Source organism: Colobus angolensis, unplaced genomic scaffold (assembly GCF_000951035.1).
Source record: "Colobus angolensis palliatus isolate OR3802 unplaced genomic scaffold, Cang.pa_1.0 Scaffold130, whole genome shotgun sequence".
NCBI lineage: Eukaryota > Metazoa > Chordata > Mammalia > Primates > Cercopithecidae > Colobus > Colobus angolensis.
Genome location: NW_012114253.1, coordinates 5,332,904 through 5,340,672, shown reverse-complemented (window position 1 = coordinate 5,340,672; position 7,769 = coordinate 5,332,904). Strand labels below are relative to the sequence as shown.

At 53.3% G+C, this 7,769-nt stretch overlaps 1 pseudogene; it reads left to right on the top strand.

The window, feature by feature from the left end:
• Positions 1-877: 877 nt before the first annotated feature.
• On the top strand, positions 878-5,307 carry LOC105506060 (annotated as a pseudogene).
• Positions 5,308-7,769: the final 2,462 nt, after the last annotated feature.

Below are 7,769 nucleotides of genomic sequence, written 5' to 3'. Positions count from 1 at the left end.
GGTTTCTTTTACTGTTTTTAAGTGAAGTGCCTGTTCAATTTTTTTTTTCGTTTTTGGGGGATAGAGTCTCACTTTGTCACCCAGGCTGGAGTGCAGTGGCGCAATCTTGACTCACTGCAACCTCCACCTCCTGGGTACAAGCCACTCTCCTGCCTCAGCCTCCTGAGTAGCTGGGACTATAGGCATGCAAAACCACATCCGGCTAATTTTTGTATTTTTAGTAGAGATGGGGTTTTGCCATGTTGGCCAGGCTAGTCTCAAGCTCCTGACTTCAGGTGATCCGCCCACCTTGGCCTCCCAAAGTGCTGAGATTACAGACATGAGCCACCACGCCTGGCGAATTTTTTTTGCTCATTAAAAAATTCAGGAGGTTTGCCTTTTTCGTATTTATTTGTAACTGTTCTTATAAATTCTGGATGTGAGCTCTTTGTCAGATATAAGGATTTTGAGTTACCTCCTCTATTAGCAAATTTAACTTGCTTATTCATCAGCTCATTCCAAGAGCACCAATAATGAATGGGCCAGGCCCTGTGCTGGGTGCTGGGTTATCAGAAAGAGTATGATGTGGCCCTCATTCTTGAAGACAGCTCGACCGTGGTGGAGGAGACAGGCATTTAGAACGAGCAAGAAATAAAGGTGGCTATTAAGGAGTCAGCTCCCCTCACCAAAGTAACTTTTGATTATTTACAAAAGTTTTCTTAAGATTTCTTCAGAACCCAGGTAAAGTGAAAAGCAAGGGTTTCCCTATGCTTATTTTCTGGGCTGGGTTTTTAAATGCCTTGTAGTGAATGCTGCTTTTAGAAGATTCCTTGACTCCATCAGCTGAATGCGTGCTCATCTGCTGATCCCTCCCTTGGTTTCCACCCTGTTTTGGGGAATGTCAGGCTGGACTCACCAGGATGTGGTCAAATTCTTGGCCCTGGAATCCAGTTCCTGGTGCTCAGTGCAGGTAAGTCAGATCCAGCCAGGAGGGCAGAGGCTTTGGTGGGGAGTGGGGGTGGGGCCAGGCTGGTGAATGCTCTGGAAAGCTGGGTCCAGTTTAGAAATCTTCACCTCTCCTGGGAAAACTTACCATGTCAGGCACAGCCAGACTTCCCCTCCCACTCCTCAGGCTGCCAGCCCTGATGGGGACTCAGGGGGGCTGTGAGTGGCATGGGGACAGAGGCCAACACATTGGAGTGAAGGGGCCACACTGAGGCCACAGGGGGTGGGCATGCATGAAAGCCGGGCCCAGGACATGAAAGAAGCCCACGGCCAATCAGTGCATAAATGATGGGGGGCACCTTGGCAGGCTCGGGGGCATCGTGTCCTGGAGTCTGAGAACAGGCACAAAACGGCACTGCACAGGGCACCGGGCAGGGCACAAGCCCTGCATTCTAGCCTGGGCCCTGTTCCTAGCTCACCCGGTACCACCCAGCTTCCTTCTCAGTTCTCTGCTCTAGTGGCCCATGTGTCATTAAGGGCCCAACAGCTCTGACATTGTCTGTAGCTTATCTAGGAAGGAGGTACTGTGAACACCCGGGAGCAGGTAGGGGGTGGGGCTGGCCCAGAGTGACCACAGGGAAACAAGGGGTATGCTGGACACAGAGGCCTGACACCCAGTCCCTTCTTCACTCTGCTGCTCCACTGTCACCTCCCGGGAGGCTCCCGACCACGGCTGGACCCAGAGCCCATAGTCCTGGGGGGGGGCTTCTCTATGTTCATCATCTGAGACACCAAAATAGATGCCCCTTTATCAACTAAGATGGACCCCAAGGTTAAGGAAATGAGAGTTACCTACAGGCAGAAGGTTCAAGGCCTGGTTGGCATGGCAACTCCCTCAATTCCTACCACTGCAAGAATAACCACACCTGGCCGGGCGTGATGGCTCATGCCTGTAATCCTAGCACTTTGGGAGACTAAGGCAGGCGGATCACTTGCGGTCAGGAGTTCGAGACCAGCCTGTCTTTACTGAAAATACAAAAATTAGCTGGGTGGTGGTGGTGCACGCCTGTCATCCCAGCTGCTTGGGAGGCTGAGGCAGGAGAATTGCTTGAACCTGGGAGGTGGAGTTTGCAGTGAGACAAGATTGCGCCACTGCACTCCAGCCTGGGTAACAGAGTGAGTAAGACTCCATTTCAAAAATAACCACACCCTTGCTAAACTCCCAATAATAAGAGCTGTCAGGCAAATCGTCTCATCCTTCCTGACTTGGATTTAAAACCCAGACCACTATAGCTCTGACCAGATGGAGGAACTGCCTTACAAACTTCTTCTTTTCCTCCTCCTTCTTCTTTTTCTCCTCCTCCTCCTCCTCCTTCTTCTCCTCCTCCTCCTTATCCTTCCTTCTCCTTCCTCTTCCTCTTCTTTCTTCTTCTTGTTTCTTCTTCTTTTTTCTTCTTCTTCTTCTTCCTCTCCTCCTCTTCCTCCTTTGTCTTCCTCTTCTTCTTCCTTTTTTTTTTAGAGACAGGTTCTCATTCTGTTGCCCAAGCTGCTGTTCAGTGATGTGAACACGGCTCACTGCATCCATGACCTTCCAGGCTCACTTTATCCTTACACCTCAGCCTCCCAAGTAGCTGGGATTATAAGCATGCACCACCATGCCTGGGTAATTTTTTGTTTTGTTTTTTTGTAGAGATGGGGTTTCGCCATGTTGCTCAGGCTGGTCTCAAACTCCAAGCAATCCACCCGCCTTGGCCTCCCAAAGTGCTGGGATTACAGGCATGAGCCATTGCGCCTAGCCTCAAACATCCACTTCTGAATGCAGCTGCAGTCCTTAAGCCATTTCAGCAGCTTATAGAGTCCGCAAACAAAATGTCTTCGTGCCCTACACCTTTTGCTGTAAAGAGCCAAATTCCACCTCATTTTAGTACTAGAACCCTAGCCCAAAGCGAACGTGGGGTGTGCCTGCGTGCATACGCTCCCCTCCCTTCATAAATATGGATAGCCTTTCCCCCAAACCTGCTGAATATGTGACTCTATTGCGTGATACAGGCTCCGTCAGGCACAAAACCCAACCCGCCCTTTTCCTCTCCCGAGAGAGAGCACCTCTGGGACACGCCAGAGACTGTCTCTTCCTGGTATGTAAATTCATACTGCTAGTAAATCTCCTTTCTGCTATTTAGCCATCCTGGTGGTCTTTTGGGCAACATGCTTGTCTGGAAAGAGCTGTCTTGTAATCTCTGCATCTGCATCAGACTCTGTCAGACACTGCCAGCCCCAGATTGGGAGTTCTGAGAGGACATGGGGCTGCATCCCACCGCAGCAGCAGGGTCGTCCCACGCCAGCAGCAGTATGCCAGGTTGGGGACACGTGAGGGTGTATAGTGCAGCCCTGAGCAGCCTCAGGCGGACTCCCTGCATTCTTGTTCCCAAACCCCTCCCTCCCTGGGTCAGGAGGCTGGGGTGGGAGGCCAGGTAGATCACAGCATCCATGCCTAGATGCTCCCTGACCCCCAGGAGCCAGAAGTGCTGTCTCCTGAAAGTTCTGGAAACCCGGGATCAGCCTACGAGGCACCAGGGCCACCATGGAGAGTGGAAATGAGGACCCCAGGTCCCAGAGGGCATGAAGGCAAGGTGAAGTTCAGGAGAGGTTGAGCCTAAGGACCCTCAGAGGCCATCACGCTACCCCCTCCACCCAAATGATGCAGACAGGAAAACCATGACCTAGACTGGACCACCATGGCCCAAGAGGATCTCTGACTTGTCTTGTCCCCCAGCCAGGAAGGGTCCCCCTCTTCCCCACCTGCTGTATCCCAGGACACAGGGCATATACGTGGAGGAGGAAGGGCTGCAGGGCGAGGCGGCCCACACTTTGGCTCAGGACGGGGGTGGGACCAGGACACACAGGAAAACAGTCTGGGGTCCTGGTAATGGCAGGAGCATGAGCTCAGGGTCGGGTGGCTGGCCTGGATGACCTGTGGGACTCTCTTCCTCTCTGAGCCACACTTTGCTCACCTGTCCCTTCCTTGTGGGATGCAAGAGGCCACGGCGAGCGAAGGTGTGTGCCAAGAGCTGCCACTCAATGTGAGTCAACGTGCTGGCCTTCCCTTCCTTTCTCCAGGGGGCCTCGGTCTTTGGGGGGAGCCTGAGGACACGCTTTGCTGATGTCACTGTGGGGGGTGTACAAATGGCCACCCTGCTGCTTGTCGGTTCTACACGGGTGTCCAGGCTGGAGAGCAGGGTGTGGGGAGATGGAAATGCCACTGACAGGGGCCTGGTTCCTAGAAGAGAGGGCGAGTTTGGGTGGTCCCAGAGGCGCCCTTCCCAGAAAAGAGAGTGGGAGGCAGGAGGTGGGCATGGAGGATGCGGAGGGGGTGTTGACAGTTTCCAGAGTGTTAGCCACCGCCCATCTGATAAGACCTGGAGCCTCATTACCAAAGACTTAATGAGATTCACTTAGTTTTCTTAGGAGCCAGGCAAGGTGCCAGGGGAACCGGCTTCCAGCCCCAGGCTCTGCAGCTGGCTGCTGTGTGACCCAGAGCCAGGCACCACCCCTCTCTGGGCCTCAGTCTCCTTATCCATGACCTTCCTGCCTGCACCCTAACATTCAGTGTCATTGGCTGAGTTACCTGATGGCTCCCAGCCTCAGTTTCTTCATCTGCACATTAGGGATAAGTATAGCTCTCCACCTGGGAGGTGTCAAGGGAGCGTGGTCCCAGCACCCAGCCCATGCACAAGTTCAGTGATCATTACCTGTCTCCCCCAGCCCTGCCTGAGTGCCGGGAGCAGCAGGCTTGGGAAAGGGGAGCCCGCAGGGAAGCGGAAAGTGGAGAGGGAGCACGTGGGCTCTGGGGCCCCAGGGTTCCTGGGCTCTGTTCTGCCTGCCTGGGAACTGTCTCCTGCTCTCCTTCGCAGGGTCTCTGTCTTTCTTTGTTCTGTTCCTCCCTCTGTCTTTCAGTTTGTCCTTCTCCATCTCAGTCTCTGGTTGTCTCAGTCTTTCTTTGCACCTCACTGTCTCTGCCTTTCTCTGCATCTCTCTTCCTTTGCTGGGTTCTCTCTCTCTCTCTCTTGTCCCTGTTTTGGGCTTTCTCTGTCTCTGTCTCTCTGTTTTCAGTCTGCTTCTTTCTGTTTCCGTTCATTTCTCTGTATGTCTTTGTCCCCTGCACTCCCGTTCTCCTCCCATGCTGTCCTCTCCAGGGGCCCCTCTGACTTCACTGAGCCACAGGCCCAGGCTGGGGTGCGAAGAAGCAGGAGCTCTCCTGTCAGATGACGCTGAGTGCCCCAGTCAGGGCCATGGGGGCCACACTAAGAGCTCTGCTGAGGGGCAGCTGAATCCTTTTCCCAGGGAATGTGGGGGCTACTGGCCAGCTGTGGGATGGGCGGCTGAGAGCTCTCATACCACTGCAAATCTTGATGTTTTTCACTGACATCAGCTTCCTGGTCCCCCTGAGCCAAAGGCCTAGCAGGTCCCTTTCTGTGTCCCTTTAGAATGTGCAGTCCTACTTACCAGAGTGACAAGGGGAATAGAGCTGAAACAGGTAATTTCCCAGCCCAGGAGCCTGTGGGGACTGCTTAGAGAACAGCACATTCCCTGGGAGCCAGAGCCATCTGGGAGGGCTTCCTGGAGGAGGTAGATCACGAGGGATCAGGATGGGGACTAATATGTACTGAGTGTCTGGTGGTGCTTTATTAATATCAGCAAATTGGGAGATAAGCACAGCCACCTCCCTGGGAGGTGTCAAGGGGCATGTATTGTAAAGGCCTAGAGTGGTGAAGCGTCTACCATGGTCACCCAGATAGTGAGTGGTAGCCTTGGGTGGGGCCTGCCACTGTCCCCATGCTCTGTCCACTACTGGTGTGGCTTGCTCCACTTGTAACCATTGTTTCTTCCCCTCCACCCCCGGTGCCACTTCCTCTCTCCCTGGTTGTAGGGGAAAGAACATGGGCTCTGTGGCCTTGGGCCAATTGCTTACCCTCTCTGGGCCTTCTTACTGGTGACAAACAGACTGGTGATTTTCTTAGAGGATCTATGCAACCTCAGGCTGCTGCACCAGGGTTACAGGGTCTTCTGGAGGGGAATAGATGAGCAGATAGGCTTTGACACCTGCTTGCTTTGTCCTGAGTGTCTACTATTTCATCTGCGTTAAATGCCAAGCCCGTGGGACTTGTGAGTTATCTCTAAGCTTTCTCCTTTCCTGACTTTCTGGGAGTGTGTGTACCCCCATTCCCTCACCCCGGACATCAGGGCCTTTTCTGAGATGGGCCTCTTTCCTAGCTCTGGGCTAGACCCCAACCCTGGCCCTTTCTAAGGCCGGCAGGAACTGGAAGGTCTGCACTCATGCCCTGGGAGGCTCCAGGCTCTAAGGGGTACTGGAATGATGGAGTTGGGTGCCCAGTGCTCAGAGGACCTCAATGGTGTGGGAACAGCTGGAAACTGGGTGTTTCCTGAACCCTGTGGCCACCAGGCCTCTGTCCAGGAGGGCTGCTGGGGGCCAAGGGACCAGACACCAGACAATGACATCTTTGGCAGGGCTGAAGTTGGGGTGTGTGACACAATGGGAGGGGCTGAGGCTGGCAGTCCCTGCAGCCTATAAACACCAGCAACCCATGAAGGGACACAGGCACCCTCTGGCCTCATCCTCCTAAGAGCCAGTTGGATGTAGCAACTAAAATACAAGCTCCGAAGTTCCATGGACTCGGGTTGCTTCTCTGCTTCCATCCTAATTAGCAAGAGACCTTGGCCGCATTGCCTAAACTCTGACCCTAGATTTCCTCCCTCTGCAAAGCAGGGACAATAGCAGTGCTCCCCTCCCGGGTCTGTTGCAAAGATTAAGGATGATGCCTGCAAAGTACTTAGTCAGAGCCGGCATACCATAAGTGCTCAATAAATGCTGGCTCCCATTGTTAGTATCCCTTCCCTCCCTTTATCATGGTGGAATAACCAACTCCCTGGTAACAACATGTTCACACTTCCACACTCCCCATCAACCACTCTCACCTCTAAAGCAGGCTGCGACCAGCTCCTCTTCATCTGTTCGTTACCTGGCCCATGCTAGGGGCCCAAGAAATGTCTGCTGAATAAACGGGTGATTTTGGGAAAGGTGCTGGGCCCTTCTGTCCCGTGAAGGTCTTGTGAGACAGTGTCTCGCCAGCAACCTGGATTGTGAGAACCACAGCGGATGGGCCAGATCTAGATGGAGAGTCTCCATTGGGCAGAGCTGCCCCCGTGAAAGAAAAAGAAGAGTTTTTCAAGAAAGTGTGGCAAGAGGCCCAAGAATCCAAGTTTCTAACTCTGGGGCCGGTTTTCTGTCTTTTACCGCAGTTTGCCTCTCCCTGGCTGTGTGGTTTATGGCAAGTCACTCTCTGCCTCTGTCTCCACATGTTCAAGGAGGCAGCCGGTCCAAGGGGCCTTCACCGAAGAGGCTGCCGATATGTGAGCCCCGCACTGGGGATACCCTACAGAGGTGCTGTCCCCCACCCCCTTTCCCGATATGAGTGTCCCCCAGCTCTTAGTGAATCAGTAGAAGGTGCTGGACCTGGGCTGATTCTCACAGTGGGACTTCAACTCTAGCCCCAGGTTGGCTGACTTTAGATGACTTTGGGCCCTGCTCTGGCAGCTGCAAGGACGAGCCAATGTCCCATAGGGAAACCCCACATTCCCTGGGACTATTCAAACAAAGGTTTGGTTAAAACAAAGAATTCTCATGGAGAAGAGTCTGAAGGACCCAAAACACATACTTCTTTTTTTCTTTTTTTTTTTTGAGACAGGGTCTTGCTCTGTCACCCAGGCTGGAGTGCAGTGGCACCATCTCAGCTCACTGCAAGCTCCATCTCCCCAGTTCATGCCAT